The sequence below is a fragment of the Somniosus microcephalus genome, chromosome 32 (assembly GCF_052327205.1).
Source record: "Somniosus microcephalus isolate GS21.2 chromosome 32, FLI_Smic_1.0, whole genome shotgun sequence".
Classification (NCBI taxonomy): domain Eukaryota; kingdom Metazoa; phylum Chordata; class Chondrichthyes; order Squaliformes; family Somniosidae; genus Somniosus; species Somniosus microcephalus.
This window is the reverse complement of record NC_141018.1, coordinates 18,045,643-18,065,916: the sequence shown is the minus strand read 5'-3', so window position 1 is coordinate 18,065,916 and position 20,274 is coordinate 18,045,643. Positions and strand designations below refer to the sequence as shown.

General features: G+C 48.9%; 1 protein-coding gene across 2 annotated transcripts in view; it reads right to left on the bottom strand.

The window, feature by feature from the left end:
* LOC147097313 (casein kinase I-like) overlaps positions 1-2,772 on the bottom strand; it is a 226,966-nt gene extending 224,194 nt beyond the window's left edge. For both annotated transcript variants that reach the window (XM_085972180.1, XM_085972184.1), the window contains exon 1: positions 2,610-2,772. The gene's annotated coding sequence lies outside the window, so the exon portion shown is untranslated. The remainder of the gene's footprint in view (positions 1-2,609) is intronic.
* Positions 2,773-20,274: the final 17,502 nt, after the last annotated feature.

Here is a 20,274-nt window from a genome sequence, read left to right as displayed (position 1 = left end):
TCCTCCCCCCTCCTCGCCCCATCCCCTCCTCGCCCCATCCTCGCCCCATCCCCTCCTCGCCCCATCCTCTCCTCTCCCCCCTCCTCGCCCCATCCTCTCCTCTCCCGCCTCCTCGCCCCATCCTTCCTCCCGCCTCCTCGCCCCATCCTTCCTCCCGCCTCCTCGCCCCATCCTCTCCTCCCCCCTCCTCGCCCCATCCTCTCCTCCCCCCCTCCTCGCCCCATCCTCTCCTCGCCCCATCCCCTCCTCGCCCCATCCTCTCCTCGCCCCATCCTCTCCTCCCCCCATCCTCTCCTCGCCCCATCCTCTCCTCGCCCCATCCTCTCCTCCCATCCTCTCCTCCCCCCATCCTCTCCTCCCCCCATCCTCTCCTCGCCCCATCCTCTCCTCCCCCCATCCTCTCCTCGCCCCATCCTCTCCTCCCATCCTCTCCTCCCCCCATCCTCTCCTCCCCCCATCCTCTCCTCCCCCCATCCCCTCCTCGCCCCATCCCCTCCTCGCCCCATCCTCTCCTCCCCCCATCCTCTCCTCCCCCCATCCTCTCCTCCCATCCTCTCCTCGCCCCATCCTCTCCTCCCCCCATCCTCTCCTCGCCCCATCCTCTCCTCGCCCCATCCTCTCCTCGCCCCATCCCCTCCTCGCCCCATCCTCTCCTCCCCCCATCCTCGCCCCATCCTCTCCTCCCCCCTCCTCGCCCCATCCTCTCCTCCCCCCTCCTCGCCCCATCCTCGCCCCATCCCCTCCTCGCCCCATCCTCTCCTCTCCCCCCTCCTCGCCCCATCCTCTCCCGCCTCCTCGCCCCATCCTTCCTCCCGCCTCCTCGCCCCATCCTCTCCTCCCCCCTCCTCGCCCCATCCTCTCCTCCCCCCTCCTCGCCCCATCCTCTCCTCCCCCCTCCTCGCCCCATCCTCTCCTCCCCCCTCCTCGCCCCATCCTCTCCTCCCCCCCTCCTCGCCCCATCCTCTCCTCCCCCCCTCCTCTCCTCTCCCCCCTCCTCGCCCCATCCTCTCCTCTCCCCCCTCCTCGCCCCATCCTCTCCTCGCCCCATCCTCTCCTCTCCCCATCCTCTCCTCGCCCCATCCTCTCCTCTCCCGCCTCCTCGCCCCATCCTTCCTCCCGCCTCCTCGCCCCATCCTCTCCTCCCCCCTCCTCGCCCCATCCTCTCCTCCCCCCTCCTCGCCCCATCCTCTCCTCCCCCCTCCTCGCCCCATCCTCTCCTCCCCCCTCCTCGCCCCATCCTCTCCTCCCCCCTTCCTCTCCTCCCCCCTCCTCGCCCCATCCTCTCCTCTCCCCCCTCCTCGCCCCATCCTCTCCTCTCCCCCCTCCTCGCCCCATCCTCTCCTCTCCCCCCTCCTCGCCCCATCCTCTCCTCCCCCCTCCTCGCCCCATCCTCTCCTCTCCCCCCTCCTCGCCCCATCCTCTCCTCCCCCCTCCTCGCCCCATCCTCTCCTCTCCCCCCTCCTCGCCCCATCCTCTCCTCTCCCCCCTCCTCGCCCCATCCTCTCCTCGCCCCATCCTCTCCTCTCCCCCCTCCTCGCCCCATCCTCTCCTCCCCCCTCCTCGCCCCATCCTCTCCTCTCCCCCCTCCTCGCCCCATCCTCTCCTCTCCCCCCTCCTCGCCCCATCCTCTCCTCGCCCCATCCTCTCCTCTCCCGCCTCCTCGCCCCATCCTCTCCTCTCCCGCCTCCTCGCCCCATCCTTCCTCCCGCCTCCTCGCCCCATCCTCTCCTCCCCCCTCCTCGCCCCATCCTCTCCTCCCCCCTCCTCGCCCCATCCTCTCCTCCCCCCCTCCTCGCCCCATCCTCTCCTCCCCCCTCCTCGCCCCATCCTCTCCTCTCCCCCCTCCTCGCCCCATCCTCTCCTCTCCCCCCTCCTCGCCCCATCCTCTCCTCGCCCCATCCTCTCCTCTCCCCCCTCCTCGCCCCATCCTCTCCTCGCCCCATCCTCTCCTCTCCCCCCTCCTCGCCCCATCCTCTCCTGCCTCCTCGCCCCATCCTCTCCTCGCCCCATCCCCTCCTCCCCCCTCCTCGCCCCATCCCCTCCTCGCCCCTCCTCGCCCCATCCTCTCCTCGCCCCATCCCCTCCTCGCCCCATCCTCTCCTCGCCCCCTCCCCTCCTCTCCCGCCTCCTCGCCCCATCCTCTCCTCCCCCCTCCTCGCCCCATCCCCTCCTCCCCCCATCCTCTCCTCCCCCCTCCTCGCCCCCTCCTCTCCTCCCCCCTCCTCGCCCCCTCCTCTCCTCCCCCCTCCTCTCCTCGCCCCCTCCTCGCCCCCTCCTCTCCTCGCCCCATCCTCTCCTCCTCCTCTCCTCGCCCCATCCTCTCCTCCCCCCTCCTCGCCCCATCCTCTCCTCCCCCCTCCTCGCCCCATCCTCTCCTCCCCCCTCCTCGCCCCATCCTCTCCTTCCCCCCTCCTCGCCCCATCCTCTCCTTCCCCCCTCCTCGCCCCATCCTCTCCTCCCCCCTCCTCGCCCCATCCTCCCCTCACTCTCGCTCCCGTCCTCTCTCGACCCCTCCTCGCCCCCATTCTCTCTCGCCTCATTCTCTCTCGCCCCATTTTCTCTCTCTCTTCTTTCCCCGATGAGCCCCCCTCTGCCCCCGGGATACTCACAGTGGCTGTGGGGCCGGGGCGGCCGCTCTTTTCCCCGGCTTTGCCTCCGCTGATTTTCTTGGGATTTTTTTCCTCCTCCGGAAGAAAAGGAAAAGCTCAAGGAGCACAGCCGGAAGTCCCGCGACGTCACCGGCTGCCGGGCCCCGCAACCGCTTCCGGGGCCGTGACCGCCGGGTGCGGTGACGTCATGACGCCGGGTGACGCAGGGCCCTTGTTGCCTCATTGTGAATCTGTTTACACTCTGTGTACAGTCCAAGGGTTTCCCTGAAACAGTCAGGAAATTTGCATTTGCACTTTGCAGAACAATTTTGAATTTAAACAAAAAATTTTTTTTAGAATCATAGAATGGTTACACCACAGATGGAGTCCATTCGGCCCGTCGAGCCCGTGCTGGCTCCCCAGGGTCTGATAATCTGCATCCTAGGGTACTTAAGGAAGTGGCCCTAGAAATAGTAGATGCATTGTTGGTCATCTTCCAACATTCGATGGAATCTGGAACAGCACTGGAGTGTCAGCCTAGATTTACGCCCTGCAAAAAAATTTCCTTCACGCACTTATCCAATTCCCTTTTGAACACCGCGATTGAATCTGCCTCCCCCACCCTCTCAGGCAGTGCATTCCAGATCCTCACCACTCGCTGCGTAAAAAAAGTTTTTCCTCATGTCGCCTTTGGATCTTCTGCCAATCACCTTGAATCTGTGTCCTCTGGTTCTCGACTCTTCCGCCAGTGGGAACAGTTTCTCTCTATCTACTCTGTCCAGACCCCTCATGATTTTGAACACCTCTGTCAAATCTCCTCTCAACCTTCTCTGCTCCAAGGAGAACAACCCCAGCTTCACCAGTTTGTCCACGTAACTGAAGTCCCTCATCCTTGGAACCATTCCTGTAAGTGTCAGCTGTGGCTCAGTTGGTAGCGCCACTTGCCTCTGAGTTAGAAGCTTGTGGGTTCAAGTTCAACTCCAGGGACTTGAGCGCGTAAATCTAGGCTGACACTCCAGTGCTGTTCCAGATTCCATCGAATGTTGGAAGATGACCAACAATGCATCTACTATTTCTAGGGCCACTTCCTTAAGTACCCTAGGATGCAGATTATCAGACCCTGGGGATTTATCAGCCATCAATTTCCTTAACACCATTTCCCTACAAATGCTGATTTCTTTCAGTTCCTCCCTTTCATCAGACCCTATGTTCCCCGACATCTCTGGGAGGTTATTTGTGTCCTCCTTTGTGAAGACAGAACCAAAATATATATTTAATTGGGGGAGTGTTGGCCTTTATTGCAAGAGGGTTGGAGTATAAAAGTAGGGAAGTCCTGTTATACCTGTACAGGGTATTGGTGAGACCACACCTGGAGTACTGCGTACAGTTTTGATCTCCTTATTTAAGGAAGGATATACAGGAAACTCTTTGGTATCCGGCCCCAAGGGACCGGCGTGTTGCCGTTTGATTAAAAATTCCGGATGACGGAGAGGGTTATCTACCGAGGCTATTTTTAACAAACAAAAATTTAAAAATCAAGAAATGTGCAGTATACAATAATTGGGTACTCGCCTACAGAATGTTGTGTTAAATGGATGGTGGAAGATGCTTGATTAAGTACAGTACTGCCTGTAAAGTCTGTGGGTTGTGCCGTTAATAAATACACAGACTTCAGAAGTAACAAACAAACAGGTCTTTACTATTCGAAGGTCCAGGCGAATCTGCCCCAGCAATCCTGCTACAACACTTATATACTGGTGTGGTCACTATCGGTATTACAGTATACAGAAGCCAAACAAATAGTGCCACACCTAAAGTAGTTCCCTTAAAGGTGAACGGTTACATTCAATAGTTCCCTTAAAGATAGACGGGTACATACGCTACACTGCCAGTTGAGGGTAATCCATAACTCTTTAATTACTTAATAGTAAAACAAAACTTCTACAGTAAACGACTGTCTACAACGCGGGAGAGTCAGACTCCTGTTATTGAGGTGTTCGGACTTCCGACAGCGCCAAGAAGCCGAGTAGTGGCAGTTTGGAGAACTACCCCCACTGACTAACTTGGCCACCACGGGAGACTCGGACTCGGACTCGGCAACATTGCTGGTTATTGAGGTGTTGTTTTCGGAGTATGAATTTGCTGGTTAATAGAGAATTCCAGATATTTAGGTGCCGTTTAAACGAGAGTTTCCTGTACTTACATTGGAGGCAGTTCAGAGAAGGTTCACTTAGTTAATTCCTGGGATGAAGGGGTTGTCTTATGAAGAAAGGTTGAGCAGGTTGGGCCTATACTCATTGGAGTTTAGAAGAATGAGAGGGGATCTTATTAAAACATATAAGATCCTGAGCGGGCTTGACAGAGTAGATGCAGAGAGGATGTTTCCCCTCGTGGGGGAGTCTAGCACTGGGGGGCATAGTTTCAGAATAAAGGGGTCGCCCACTTAAAACGAAAGTGAGGAGGAATTTCTTCTCTCAGAGGGTCGTGAATCTTTGGAATTCTCTACCCCAGCGAGCTGTGGAGGCGGAGTCATTGAATATATTCAAGGCGGAGATTGACAGATTGTTGAAGGGTTATGGGGAGCGGGCAGGGAAGTGGAGTTGAGGCCAAGATCAGATCAGCCATGATCTTATTGAATGGCGGAGCAGGCTCGAGGGGCCAAATGGCCTATTCCTGGCTCCTACGTCTTATGTTCTTATGTTCTTGATAAGATCACCCTCAATCTTCTATACTCAAGGGAATACAAGCCAAGTTTATGCAACCTATCCTCATAATTTAACCCTCTAAGCACTGGTATCATGCTGGTGAAACTGCGTTGCACACCTCCCAGGCCATTATAAGGGCTATGGAGCTAAGCCGGGTGGATGGAGTTCGGATACAGATGAGCCATGATCTCAGTTGAATGGTGGTACAGACCCGAGGGGCTGAATTGTAATGATCAGTAACCTGTCATTCTGGAATGGTACACTAGGTGGTGCTGTATGTATATAAGAGTGGGCTACCCATGATGCACCAGGCTACCCACAAGGCAGCAGTCAAGATGGATGCCTCTACAGATACTGTACCTAGTCCACATGTGCTCAATAAAGTGTCTAGCAAAAGCTAGCTGTTCTTAATAAAAAAACGACTATCCTGTTCCTCTGTTCTTTCCTGAGGTGCGGTGTCTAAAACTGAATGCGGTTACTATCGGGGCTTTTCCCCAACACAATGCTCCCATATTCACTGCTCGGCATGTTTCCAATAGAGGACTGAGACATTTACGAACAGAAATCTGCCACTCCATTCGCCGGCGTGTGCAAGCTCGCTTGTTATGGTGAACTGCTCACTGGAGAAGATGTGACCTGTTCGCCAACTGCTCCCGTCACCTTCAAAGGTGGAAAAATAAGATGTCACGTGATCAATGAGTACAGGGTAAAAGTACTCGGTCAGAATTATTTACAGCTAAAATAAGGTATAGAATTAAAAAATACACATTAAGGTACTAAAACATCACAGTATGGCAAAACAATAGAACTAGAGCCAACAACATCAACCTGCATTTATATGGTGCCTTTAACATAGTAAAACATCCCAAGGTGCTTCACAGGAGCGGTTATCAAAAAAAAATTGACACCGAGCCACATAAGGAGATATTAGGGCAGGTGAGAGGTAAGTTTTAAGGAGCGTCTTAAAGGAGGAGAGAGAGGCGGAGAGGTTTAGGGAGGGAATTCCAGAGCTTAGGGCCGAAGCAGCTGAGGGCACGGCCACCAATGGTGGGGTGAAGGAAAATACTTTGGGACATCCTGACGTCGTGAAAGGCGCTATATAAATGCAAGTTTGTTTATTCATTTATCTTATCATTTCTCCCATAATCAACCTTGGTGTTGTTCTGTACTTAGACTTGGCCCATCACCTATCAGTGAATAAATGAACAAAGTGCTTCAAAGAAAGAAAACACTGCATTTATTCAGCACCTTTCAACACCTCAGGATGTTCCAAAGTGCTTTACAGCCAATGAAGTACTTTTTGAAGTCTCGTCACTGTTGTAATGTAGGAAACGCAGCAGCCAATTTGCGCACAGCAAGCTCCCACAAACAGCAATGGGATAATGACCAGATAATCTGTTTTAGGTGTTGTATGAGGGATAAATGTTGGCCCAGGACACCGGGGAGAACTCCCCTGCTTTTCAAATAGTGCCATGGGATCTTTTACGTCCACCTGAGAGAGCAGACGGGGCAACGGTTTAACGTCTCACCCGAAAGACGGCACCTCCGACAGTGCAGCACTCCCTCAGCGCTGCACTGGGAGTGTCAGCCTGGATTATGTGCTCAAGTCTCTGGAGTGGATCTATGAACCCACAACCTTCTGACTCAGAGGCGAGAGAGTGCTGCCTACTGAGCCACAGCTGACACTTCAACGGATGACTCTGCTATTTTGGACCTTAAGATGACCTACATTATTATTGACTGAGATTAATAGATTTTTGTTAGGCAAAGCGTGACGTAAGAAAACTACTAGGCACTTGGTCTAAGCATTAAACAAATCTTTAATCAACTGTTTTACAACATGGAGGTCTAGTTGTGTCCTTCACTAGTTCCTGTTAAGAATGTCCTGCGCAAGCTGGGCCCGTGCCCGAGTATTTATACTCTCCCTTGACAGCGCCACCCATAGGCCGCTCTGTATTATTTCATAAGTCTTTCTTTCATGAATGACTGATTCACGTCAAAGGGTATTAAGGGTTACGGAACCAAAGCGGGTAGCTGGAGTTCAGATGCAGATCAGCTATGATCTAATTGAATGGCAGAACAGGCTCAAGAGGCTGACTGGCCTACCCCTGCTCCTATGTCCCTGTTGCATTTTTCTTTGGTTGTGAGAGGTTAACAATTGGGTCTGAGGTTAAGCTGCAGCTTATTGGTCCTCTCTGACACTGAGGTTGTTGCGAATGATACGGAACCTTAACAGCTACTTTACGCTACTGGATGCAGGGAGGATGTTTCCCCTGGCTGGGGGGTCTAGAACGAGGGGTCACAGTCTCAGGGTACGGGGTAGGACATTTAGGACTGAGATGGGGAGAAATTTCTTCACTCAGAGGGTGGTGAACCTGTGGAATTCTCTACCACAGAAGGCTGTGGAGGCCAAGTCAGTGAATATATTTAAGAAGGAGATGGATAGATTTCTAGACACAAAAGGCATCAAGGGGTATGGGGAGAGAGCGGGAATATGGTATTGAGATAGAGGATCAGCCATGATCATATTGAATGGCGGAGCAGGCTCGAAGGGCCGAATGGCCTACTCCTGCTCCTATTTTTCTATGTTTCTATGTTTCTACTTTATTCATTCTTGCCACATTCTCTTCAAGTATCGAGTCAACAGCAACTTTCAAAAGAGAATTGGATAAATACTTGAAGGGGCAGAAAATTTGCCGGGTTATGGGGAAAGAGCGGGGGAAGTGGGACTAATTGGATATCGCTTTCAGAGAGCCGGCACAGGCACGATGGGCCGAGTGGCCTCCCTCAGTGCTGTAAGATTCTATCTCTGAGTTCAGAAGAACCCATTCTCCCAACCCAGGACCTTGGTTCAGTTTAGGAGCTCCTCACATGCAGGATAGTTATTAGCGTAAGGATCAAACCTTCCTGGCCAACAGTGGACAGCCATCAACCGGCCTCGGAACCGGCCATGGTAGATGCTGCCACCTTCTCCATAGATGGAAGATTAAAGCCTCCCCATCATGTGACTGTGGAGCTTCTAATCAGACCCTGGAGCACATCATTGAGCACTGCCCTCAGAGGAAATTCACAGGCAGCCTACAAGATATCCACGCTGTTACACCGGAGGCTTTGGCCTGGATATCTGACTTAGATATTAACATTTGATTTGGTTTGCTACTATTCGCCTCTGCATCAGAAGGTTGTGGGTTCGAGTCCCACTCCAGGGACTTGAGCACACAAAGCTAGGCCGACACTCCCAGTGCAGTGCTGAGGGAGTGCTGCACTGTCGGAGGTACTGTCTTTCGGATGAGACGTTAAACCGAGGCCCCATCTGCTCTCTCAGGTGAACGTAAAAGATCCCACGGCACTATTTTGAAGAAGCGCAGGGAAGTTCTCCCCGGTGTCCTGGGCCAATATTTATCCCTCAACCAACATAACAAAAACAGATTATCTGGTCATTATCACATTGCTGTTTGTGGGAGCTTGCTGTGCGCAAATTGGCTGCCGCGTTTCCTACATTACAACCGTGACTCCACTTCAAAAAGGCTGTAAAGCGCTTTGAGACGTCGGTGGTTGTGAAAGGCGCTATAGAAATGCACGTCTTTCTTTTTTCTTTCTTACCATACGGAAGAAGAAGGAGAAGAAGGATTGTTTTCAGAACAGGAAGCCTTTAATGTGGGAAAGTTAGCTCCAATCTACTGGTCAGGGATATTTTTTCCAGTCGTTTTTTCAGCATTGGTGAAAAGCATCAAATGTATTACATTAGATTAAATTATTTTTGAAATCACTTCACGCCTACGCTGCCTAATGGAGGCAATCACGATCCAGAATATCCTGCTCCCTTTCCTTTAGAGTGAGGCAAAAGCTTTTTTCTGCCCTGCTCAAAGTGATCACCTGAATCACGACTGAGTAATTTCGGGTAGGCAGCGCAGGATGTGTCAGAGTTATAATGAAACCTCTAAAAACAACAGGCGGAAGTATAAAATAAAAACTGCACTCATTGGCAAGTCCAAGATGATTCTTCAGTCTTTCACATTGAACCCCACCTACGTGGTAACACAAACCCACACACAATCATCCTCCTTCTGCCAATATAACATCCCTCATTCCTGAAGCACCAAATGCCGATGCAAGAAACACATCAAAGATCGCAGAACAGTCAGTGTTCTTCCAGAAGTATACTGGCCCAGATTTTGCAATAGGAATGATGGTGAGGCTATCGGCGCTCACCGTTATTATGCAGTAAATCGGATAGCAACTTCTGGTGTCCGCACATGCGTGGTTAAACATGGAAATCAGGAAGTTGCTGTCCAATTTGCTCTGCTTCTCCACAAGCTTCTCCACACTTGGCATTAAAATACAAGAAGGGCGTGAAGTTGCTCTACTTACCCGCTAGTTACCCACTAAACATGCCAGAAAAAGTTAGGGCTGGTGCATTCACGTGTAAGTGGATTTTCAATGGCGTGATAAGTCATACAGTAATTACTGCCAAACCACCTCTCTGTCCCTGAAAATTTACTTTTACAAGTGTGGAGTCTCATTCCTTCAGATTTTAATTATTGTTGGAGATTGGTGACATGAATCAACTGAAAGGCCTGCGGGTGGCGCCATCCAGGGAGAGTATAAATACTCGGGCACGGGCCCAGCTTGCGCAGGACATTCTTAACAGGAACTAGTGAAGGACACAACTGGGCCTCCATGTTGTAAAACAGTTGATTAAAGCTTTGTTTAACGCTTAGACCAAGTGCCTAATAGTTTTTTTACGTCAATTGGTAAAAAAAAATTAGAAATTAAAATAATTCCTGGCAGCTGCAGCGAGGCGAGGGTAGCCTTAGGGAGCAATCCTTGTGGGCCGGGAGGAGCAGGAGTGCTTCCTGCCGCGCCTCCCCCCCGCCCAGCTCTCCCACCATGAGCATCCGCCCCCCTCATACAAACCCCCTCCTCAGGGTTGGGGATCGGACCCGCCCCTAAGGTCAGGGATCAACCCCCGGGGTTGGGGTTCATCCCCCGGGAATCAGACGCACCTTGCCGGGGTCGGGGCTCGCATCTACCTGTGGTTGCAGCCTCCTGTCCAGCGTTCCCCGCCCGACTGGAAGCCAGCCTGTCAATTAGGCTGACTTCCAGGTGGGGAGCCTGCCGGTGACGTCATGTGCGGCCTTCCAGGATTCCCCCGCTCTGGGCAGGTCAAAAACTTAAAATTCCATCCGGCGTGTCTCAATGAGGATTCTGCAACCTGATTGGTTGAAGAGACGTGCTGTTACTTGTCCTGCTGACATGCACCACTGACCCCCTGTAGAGGGCGCTGCGCTGAAAAGGCTCTCCAGTAACTGAGCTGCTGTAAAAAGTCTGTGGGCAGCTGCAAGCGTAATGAATGGCGAGTGCCGTTCCTTTGCCGCTGTCTGCAAAATCCAGGCCACTATGAATTATCTCAGCAGTATAAACAAGGGAGGTTGGAGTGCAGTTTGTCACGGAGTGCAGCTGGAACCGAGTGAACAACTTGGGAGTTTGGTAAGTGTGGGAGTTCGGTGAAGTGGGGAGCAGGAGATGCTTGCTTTTCCTAACTTCTTCCGCAGAGTGACGGCAGACCTGAGCGGGAGCAGACCGAGGCCCGAGAGCGGGGATAAAAGCAGCAGCAGACCTGCATCAACAAGAGAAAACTACAGTGTGACGTCACAGGTAAGGCAGGTAAGTGATTGGTAGTGACTGTGGGCTAAGTTTTAAGTTAACATATAACTAAATTTTAAAAACTAAACTTAAACTAAACGAGGTAAGTAATTTGATTAACACTAAACTAATTAAATAAATAAATAAAATAATGGGAGAACAGGAGATGTGTTGCTGCTGCAATATGTGGGTGCTTGTGGACATTTTTGTCCAGGGCGACTACATCTGCGGTAAGTGTCTGCGGCTCGAGGAACTTCGGCTCCGAGTTGAGGAGCTGGAGTCCGAACTGCAGACATTGCGAGACATCAGGGAGGGAGAAAGTTACCTGGACACTTTGCTCCAGGAGGCAGCCACACCCCTTAGATTAAATACTTTAGAATTGACACGTGGTCAGGGACAGGAGGGTGTGACTGCGAGTGAGGCAGGTACGGGGATCCAGGAGGTAGTATTGCAGGAGCCTCAGTCCCTGCACTTGTCCAATAGATTCGAGGTTCTTGCAACCCTTGTGGACGAGTGCGGGGACTGGAGGGAGGAGGAGCAAACTGACCACGGCACCATGGTACAGGAAGCTGTTCAAGTGGGGAATGTAAATAGGAAGGTGGTTGTAGTAGGCGACTGTATAGTTAGGGGGATAGACACTGTTCTCTGCAGCCAGGAGCATGAGTCCCGAAGGCTATGTTGCCTACCTGGTGCTAGGGTAAAGCACATCTCCTCCGGGCTGGAGAAGAACTTGGAGTGGGAGGGGGAGGATCCAGTTGTCGTGGTCCATGTAGGTAACAACGACATAGGTAGGACAAAGAAAGAGGTTCTGCTGAGAGAGTTTGAGCAGCTAGGAACTAAATTAAAAAGCAGAACCGCAAAGGTCATCATCTCTGGATTATTACCAGAGCCACGAGCAAATTGGCATAGGATCAATAGGATCAAGGAGATGAATGCGTGGCTCAAAGATTGGTGTGGGAGAAGTGGGTTTCGATTCGTGGGGCACTGGCACCAGTACTGGGGAAAGAAGAGAGCTGCTCCGTTGGGACGGACTACACCTGAACCATGCTGGGACCAGCGTTCTAGCGAATCGAATAACTAGGGAGGTAGATTGAGCTTTAAACTAAATAAGGGGTGGGGGAGGGTCCCGGTGGAGAGAAATCTAAAATGCTAAAAATAAAAGACAAGGAAGCAGTGCAGGAAAGTGATTGGGGTAAGGGTAACCAGATTGTGTCAGGAAGGGACAGAGCGTACAAACAAAGGAGTGCACTAAGAAAAAAATGGTAAAACAAATAGGGCCATAGTACAAAAAAATGTTAAGATGTCTAAAAATGTTAAAAAGACGAATCTAAAGGCACTGTATCTGAATGCATGAAGCATTCGTAATAAGGTGACGAATTAACAGCACAAATAGATGTAAACGGATACGATATAATTGCAATTACGGAGACATGGCTGCAGGGTGACCAAGCAAGGCTGGGAGCTGAATATTCCGTATTTAGGAAGGGCAGCCGAAAAGGAAAAGGAGATGTGGTGGCCTTGTTAGTAAAGGATGAAATCAGAGCAATAGTGAGAAAGGATATTGGCTCAGAAAATCAAGATGTAGAATCAGTCTGGGTGGAGCTAAGAAGCATCAAGGGGCAGAAAACATTGGTGGGAGTTGTCTACAGGCCTCCAAACAGTAGTGGTAATGTAGGGGATGGCATCAAACAGGAAATTAGAGGTGCATGTAACAAGGGTACTACAGTAATCATGGGTGACTTTAATCTACATATAGACTGGCCTAAATAGATTAGCAATAATACTATGGAGGATGAATTCCTGGAGTGTGTACGAGATGGTTTCTTAAACGTTGAGGAGCTAACTAGGGAACAGGCTATGCTAGATTGGGTATTGTGCAATGAGAAGGGGTTAATTAATAATCTTGTTGTGCGGGGTCCTTTAGGGAAGAGTGACCATAACAGGATAGAATTCTTCATTAAGATGGAAAGTGAATTAGTCCAATCCGAAACTAGGGTCTTAAATCTAAGCAAAGGAAACTACAATGGTAGGAGGAGTGAGTTGGCTATGATAGATTGGGGAGCTTCATTAAAAGGCATGACGGTGGTTAGGCAATGGCTAACATTTAAGGAACGAATGCATGAATTGCAACAGGTATACATTCCTTTCTGGCGCAAAAACACAAAAGGAAAAGTGGCCCAACCATGGCTAACAAAAGAAATTAAGGATAGTATTAGATCCAAAGAGGAGTCATATAAAGTTGCCAGAAAAAGTAGCAAGCCTGAGGATTGGGAGCAGTTTAGAGTTCAGCAAAAAAGGACCAAGAGATTGATTGAGGGGGAAAATAGAGTATGAGAGTAAATTTGCAAGGAACATAAAAGCGGACTGTAAAAGCTTTTACAAGTATGTAAAAAGAAAAAGATTAGTGAAGACAAATGTAGGTCCCTTACAGTCAGAAACGGGAGAATTTATAATGGGGAACAAGGAAATGGCAGAGCAATTAAACAAATACTTTGGTTCTGTCTTCACAGAAGAGGACACAAATAACTTCCCAGAAATGCTAGGGAACCAAGGGTCTAGTGAGAAGGAGGAATTAAAGGAAATTAGTATTAGTAAAAAAAGAGTGCTGGAGAAATTAATGGGACTGAAAGCCGATAAATCCCCAGGGCCTGATAATCTGCATCCCAGAGTACTAAAAGAGGTAGCCATGGAAATAGTAGATGCATTGGTTGTCATCTTCCAAAATTCCTGCAGATTGGAGGGTGGCAAATGTAACCCCACTATTTAAAAAAGGAGGGAGAGAGAAAACAGAACTACAGACCAATTAGCCTAACATCAGTAGTAGGGAAAATGCCAGAGTCTATTATAAAGGATGTGATAACAGGACACTTAGAAAATATCAACGGGATTAGACAATGTCAACATGGATTTATGAAAGGGAAATCGTGTTTGACAAGCTTACTGGAGTTTTTTGAGAATGTAACTGGTAGAATAGATAAGGGAGAACCAGTGGATGTGGTGTATTTGGATTTTCAGAAGGCCTTTGATAAAGTCCCACATAAGAGGTTAGTGTGCAAAATTAAAGCACATGGGATTGGGGGTAATATACTGGCATGGATTGAAAATTGGTTAATAGACAGGAAACAGAGAGCAGGAATAAATGGGTCTTTTTCAGGGTGGTAGGCGGTGACTAGTGGGGTACCGCAGGGATCAGTGCTTGGGCCCCAGCTATTCACAATATATATCAATGATTTAGATGAGGGAACCAAATGTAATATTTCCAAGTTTGCTGACGACACAAAACTAGGTGGGATTGTGAGTTGTGAGGAGGATGCAAAGAGGCTCCAAGGCGATTTAGACAATCTGTCAATCCATTAAAGGCAGGATTTTTACCTGCAACTTAGACTCCAACTGACCCTACTAGGTATCTTAAGCAATGGCATCTTCTAGTCTTAAGAGGACACCCGCCTATAAGGTTTTATATGTCCTTATGAAACAGCGGCATCCTCTGACTCACCATGAGCAGGGCCACAGGCGGTTCACTAAGATGCATATACGTTTCAAAATAGTTCCGCATATCAGTAAATCACCCGTGGCATTGCTCACGGTATGTGAAGAGAGAAACCAGGGTGAAGATGAGAGTTCCAGATTAAAATGAAAGGGGAAAAGTTGAAAGATAGAAATATATATATTTTAATAACATAGATTTTAATATGGTTAAAATCTAATGACTTAAAGAAATCTGATTTAGCTTAACTAGAGAACAAAGGAATGAGTGATGTATCAGAGATCCAATCAGTGCGATGTAGCTGAACCAACCATAGCTCTGTATGCATGCTGCTGAGCCAATGGTAATAAAGGGGGCGGGTACATCTGCTGCTGTATAAAAACCAGCCATTTTGAACATGATGTCAGTTGCTGAAGGAAGTCAAACAGTGTAAATCAAGTGATGCAATAAATCGACTATTTAAAACTTACCACCGGATCGCAAACTTTTATTTTAGTGTGTTGACCTCAGATCAGTGTGGTCCACTGAAATTAATTACCCGATCTAACAATTATGTAGCAAGGATATTAAAAATCAGTCAGAAAAAGTTCAAAAGCTGGTTCCAAAAATGTATTCTAACCCTGGGAGGTTGGCTGTATGATGCTTTCTGCATCACCTGACGTGGCTTGCAGGGAGAAGGAAAGAAGTATTGCCTTAGCATGTCTTCATGACATCTAAAAGCAATGCCTTGCACCATCATCCCTTTTGTCTCTTAATCTCTCCTGCCTTCCACCCTATCACAGACCTTCCCTTTTGTTCTTTCCTCCCCTCCCCCCTCTCCCTGCCCCTACACTTGCTTAAAAACCTGTTCCATCTCCAGCTTTTTCCAGTTCTGACGAAGGGTCATCGACCTGAAACGTTAACTCTGTTTCTCTCTCCACAGATGCTGCCTGACCTGCTGAGTGTTTCCAGCATTTTCTGTTTTTATTTCAGACTTACTCTCAAAGTGTGGTCAAATCTGTTTTTTGGTGGTTTTAATTGAGGGGAAGATTACTGGCAGAGATACTGGGAGAATTCCCTGCCCATACTTGAATCCTGATTTAAAATTTCATCCAGAAGACAGCATCACCAACAATGCAGCACTACCGTGGTTTTAGACATGATGTGCGGAAGTCCAGCATTGGGACCTGGACTGACTAGACTACCTTTTAACTCAAGTGGTTCTGCTACCAGCCAAACCAAACGGAAAAATCAATCCTTGGCTCCCTGCTAGTAATTCAACATTTCAATAAGCTCCAATAAGGTGTTAGAACGTATAAGTAGAATGTCTTAAGTCTATAAAGGATACCGAGCTGTTGTCAGAGAGCAGGATTTTCCAAGGAAAGGAGTGTTAAGGTTTGGGATTCTCCCAATGCAGAAGCAAATTGAATATCCTATGAATTGAAACTGCGTGTTATAAATCTCATCATTCATCAAGAAACTACTCGTGAAATAACGCTGGACGGCCAGCTGGTGGCGCTGTCCAAGGAGTATAAATACTCGGGCGTGGGCCCAGCTTTCAGGGACATTTTGTAAGACAAGGAACTAGTGAAGTACAACTAGACCTCCATGTTCTGAAACAAGTTGATTAAAGCCTTGCTTTATACTCAAACCAAGTGCGTAGTGAGTTTTATTACGTCACTGCGTAGGGCAGATAAATTGATATTAAAGACTTGCATTTATATATCATCTTTCACGACCTTGAGAACTCCCCAGCTCTTCTTCAAACGTATTGACATCCACCTGAGAGGGCAGACAGGGCCTCAGCTTAATGCTTCATCTGAAAGACGCAGCCTCGATTATGCGCTCAAGTTGCTAGGGTGGGTTTTGGAACCGACAATCTTCTGATTCAGAAGTGAGAGTGCTACGAACCGAGCCACATCGGGACACTAAAATTAACCTCAAATTACAGCACCTCAGAGATCACGCGGGATCTTCTGTCGCCTTCAAAAAGTTGAAAAATGGCCTGCCATCAGAGCGAATCTCCGACAGTGGGTGCGTTTTGCGCTCACCCCTCTACCCGCCCACAACCGGCTCAGGGTTAAAACTCACCTCCACTCCGGTCTCAGGTCCTCCATGTTGAACTTTGGTAAGGGGAGGCAATTTCCATTTTAAGTCTGGCTATTTGGAACACACTGAAATAAAAGCCAGAAATGCCACGATTTGTCACAAGAAGAATTCTTCTTTTCTCAGGTGAAGCACGGTTCAAATGTAGAGATCTTCAGAACTACAGAAACTGAGCAAATGGCTGGCAGTCAGAATTTTTAATATTCAGAAATATTAAGTATTGCACATTTCGTGCTAAAATAGCATTAATGAAGGAGGTGTCATCAATATGGGAAGAGGGTGAATGCTGGTCTTTTCCCTATTATCCCTGTCCAAGGTCCAGAATAGTGATTGCCCTGCTTCCTGTCCTCCGCTAATTCTGTTCAGCAGTAGGAGGCCAGGAGATGGTGCTCTGCTGGTTAACACCCTCTGACTTTTCCCATCATCCTTCTGGACGGGGGGGCGGGGCATCTGGCCGTTGCTTGGCAACTCTCGACTGCAGCACGGCTGAGATCAGGAAGTCGGACTGCGGAAGGTTTACCAACCCAAATGGTACCTCTTCACGGCACAACGTGGCCACCTGCCATACTGCGACACTACACGGCTTACGGACGTCATCCCAATGCGTCAAATCGTTATGGTCAACGGTGATCTGGAGATGTTTTCTGCAGAAGCAGGAGAGAAACTAGTCACCGTGATATTAGGCTAAGGAATCCACAAGCGCAACATAACTCATGGTGGTAGAGCCTTCTGATGCTCACCCCCTCTGTTGGAATCTCCCTCCACCTCTCTCTCCATCTTTTAAAATCTCAAAACCCACCTTTTCGACTAAGCTTTTTGTCAGTTTAAAAAAAAACAGATTATCTGGTCAATACCACATTGCGGTTTGTGGGAGCTTGCTGTGAACAATTTGGCTGCCGCGTTTCCTACATTACAACAGTGACTACACTTCAAAAAGTACTTCATTGGCTGTAAAGCGCTTTGGGACGTCCTGAGATTGTGAAAGGCGTGGTAGAAATGTTGTCCTAATCTCCCTTTCTGGCTCAGCGTCTGTTACTCTACCTTTTCCAATCCGTGACATCTTAGGATGGCCATTATTAGGCGATATAAGTTGTGGTCAGGGTGTATGTGGTGCTGATCGTTGTTGGTGAAGAGTGTACCCAGGAGACCATTTTATACTTGCTGACTTTTTACTAATGCGGGCTAAATATACTCATTAGAGTTAACTTATGCAATAGCTTGTGACTGACCGTAATAAACGGCTGAAGGATTAAAGGAAACAGGTCCTGATTTCAGAGGGAGTAAAGGATAGTGGGCTGGGTACCAAGGTAGGACGTAGATGCTAGTTGGATCAGTGGGCACCATGGCGAGATGTGGGTCTCACCAAGGTTCCCTCATGCCCGTTCTCACTCGTGTTGCTGTGGAGATGTGCTGAGCAAGGGGGGTCTGAATGATATCTGTCTGATACAAAAAGCACTCCATGCTTAACAGTTGGTGGCTGAGAGAGGTTTCACTGCATATGATTAACTGGCTCATTGAATCTGATTTGAATTCAGGAAACGTTCAGCTTATGAAGCAGGGGCTTGATGGATCAGGTAGTCTTTTCCTGGCTGATTTTTGTATGTTCCTAACTGTAAGCCTTTAACGCTTTAGACTTACACAGAGTCACAAAGAGATACAAGTCTCACCTGGTTTGCTACTTAAAGACTTACGACACAATACAGTACAAATAATTAAACATCCAGGCACAACACATAAAACAGTGATACGGACACACACGCTGTTTGTTGATATCTGAAGCGTGAAATCCATTGGAGACACTTGATTCGGAGCCAATGGGAACTCAGAATCAAATGGCTGGAAGCAGAGATTTTCGGTCAGTTGTAGAAACTCTGATTCCCTCAGAGAAAGGCACAGGTTTGTTGGCAGGGAAACTGTCTCCCAGCTTCTGGACCCCAGGGTTCGTTCCTTCTTTACGAATAGCGCATGTAGGTCTCTGCACAAGAGAATAAGGGGGAATCACTCTTGCAATGAAGGCCAACATACCATTTGCCTTCCTAACTGCTTGCTGTACCTGCATGTTTGCTTTCAGTGACTGGTGTACAAGGACACCCAGGTCCCTTTGTACATCAACATTTCCCAATCTAGCACCATTTAAATAATACTCTGCCTTTCTGTTTTTCCTACCGAAGTGGATAACTTCACATTTATCCACGTTATACTGCATCTGCCATGTATTTGCCCACTCACTCAACTTGTCCAAATCGCCTTGAAGCCTCTTTGCATCCTCCTTACAACTCACAATCCCACCTAGTTTCGTGTTGTCAGCAAACTTGGAAATATTACATTTGGTTCCGCCGATCCTGTTGCTTCATATTGGAGGGTAGAGTGACAATTGAATTCATATCTTAGCTGTATAACCACAGGCATGAACAAAGAATTTTGTTTAAAAATGCACGAAATACATCCGGTGTCACATTTTGTTACTCCTCTTGCACATTCGCGCTACTTTGGAATTGTCACTGTGTGTGTTAGTCGCAGCTCAGTTGGTAGGACATAGAACATAGAAAAATAGGAGCAGGAGTCGGCCATTCGGCCCTTTGAGCCTGCTCCGCCATTCAATATCATCATGGCTGATCCTCTATCTCAATACCATATTCCCACTCTCTCCCCGTACCCCTTGACTCCTTTTGTGTCTAGAAATCTATCTATCTCCTTCTTAAATATATTCAGTGACTTGGCCTCCACAGCCTTCTGTGGTAGAGAATTCCACAGGTTCACCACCCTCCTGAGTGAAGAAATTTCTCCTCATCTCTGTCCTAAATGTCCTACCCCGTATCCTGAGACACTGACCCCTCGTTCTAGACCCCCCCAGCCAGGGGAAACATCCTCCCTGCATCCAGTCTGTCTAGCCCTGTCAGAATTTTATACGTTTCAATGAGATCCCCTCTCATTCTTCTAAACTCTGGTGAATACAGGCCTAGTCGACCCAATCTCTCCTCATACAACAGTCCTGCCATCTCAGGAATCAGTCTGGTGAACCTTCGCTGCACTCCCTCTATGGCAAGTATATCCTTTCTTAGGTAAGGAGACCAAAACTGCACACAGTACTCCAGGTGTGGTCTCACCAAGGCCCTGTATAACTGTAGTAAGACATCCTTGCTCCTGTACTCAAATCCTCTTGCAATGAAGGCCAACATACCATTTGCCTTCCTAACTGCTTGCTGTACCTGCATGTTTGCTTTCAGTGACTGGTGTACAAGGACACCCAGGTCCCTTTGTACATCAACATTTCCCAATCTATCACCATTTAAATAATACTCTGCCTTTCTGTTTTTCCTACCGAAGTAGCTAACTTCACATTTATCCACGTTAAATCGCCTTGAAGCCTCTTTGCATCCTCCTCACAACTCACAATCCCACCTAGTTTCGTGTCATCAGCAAACTTGGAAATATTACATTTGGTTCCTCTGAGATAGATGGTCGTGGGTTCAAGTCCCACTCCAGAGACCTGAGCATAAAACCTAGGCCGACACTCCAGTGCAGTGCTGAGGGAGTGCTGCACTGTTGGAAGTGCCGACTTTCGGATGCGACGTTAAACCGAGGCCCCGTCTGCCCTCTCAGGTGGACGTAAAAGATCCCATGGCACTATTTCGAAGAAGAGCAGGGGGAGTTCTCCTGTTTTACACAATCACACAAAGTTAAGGTCTACCCCAGCGCGTACAGGCGTGTGCGCATTGCAGGTATGAGGGCATGGCTCTGTTGAGACTAAGGGAGGGTGACG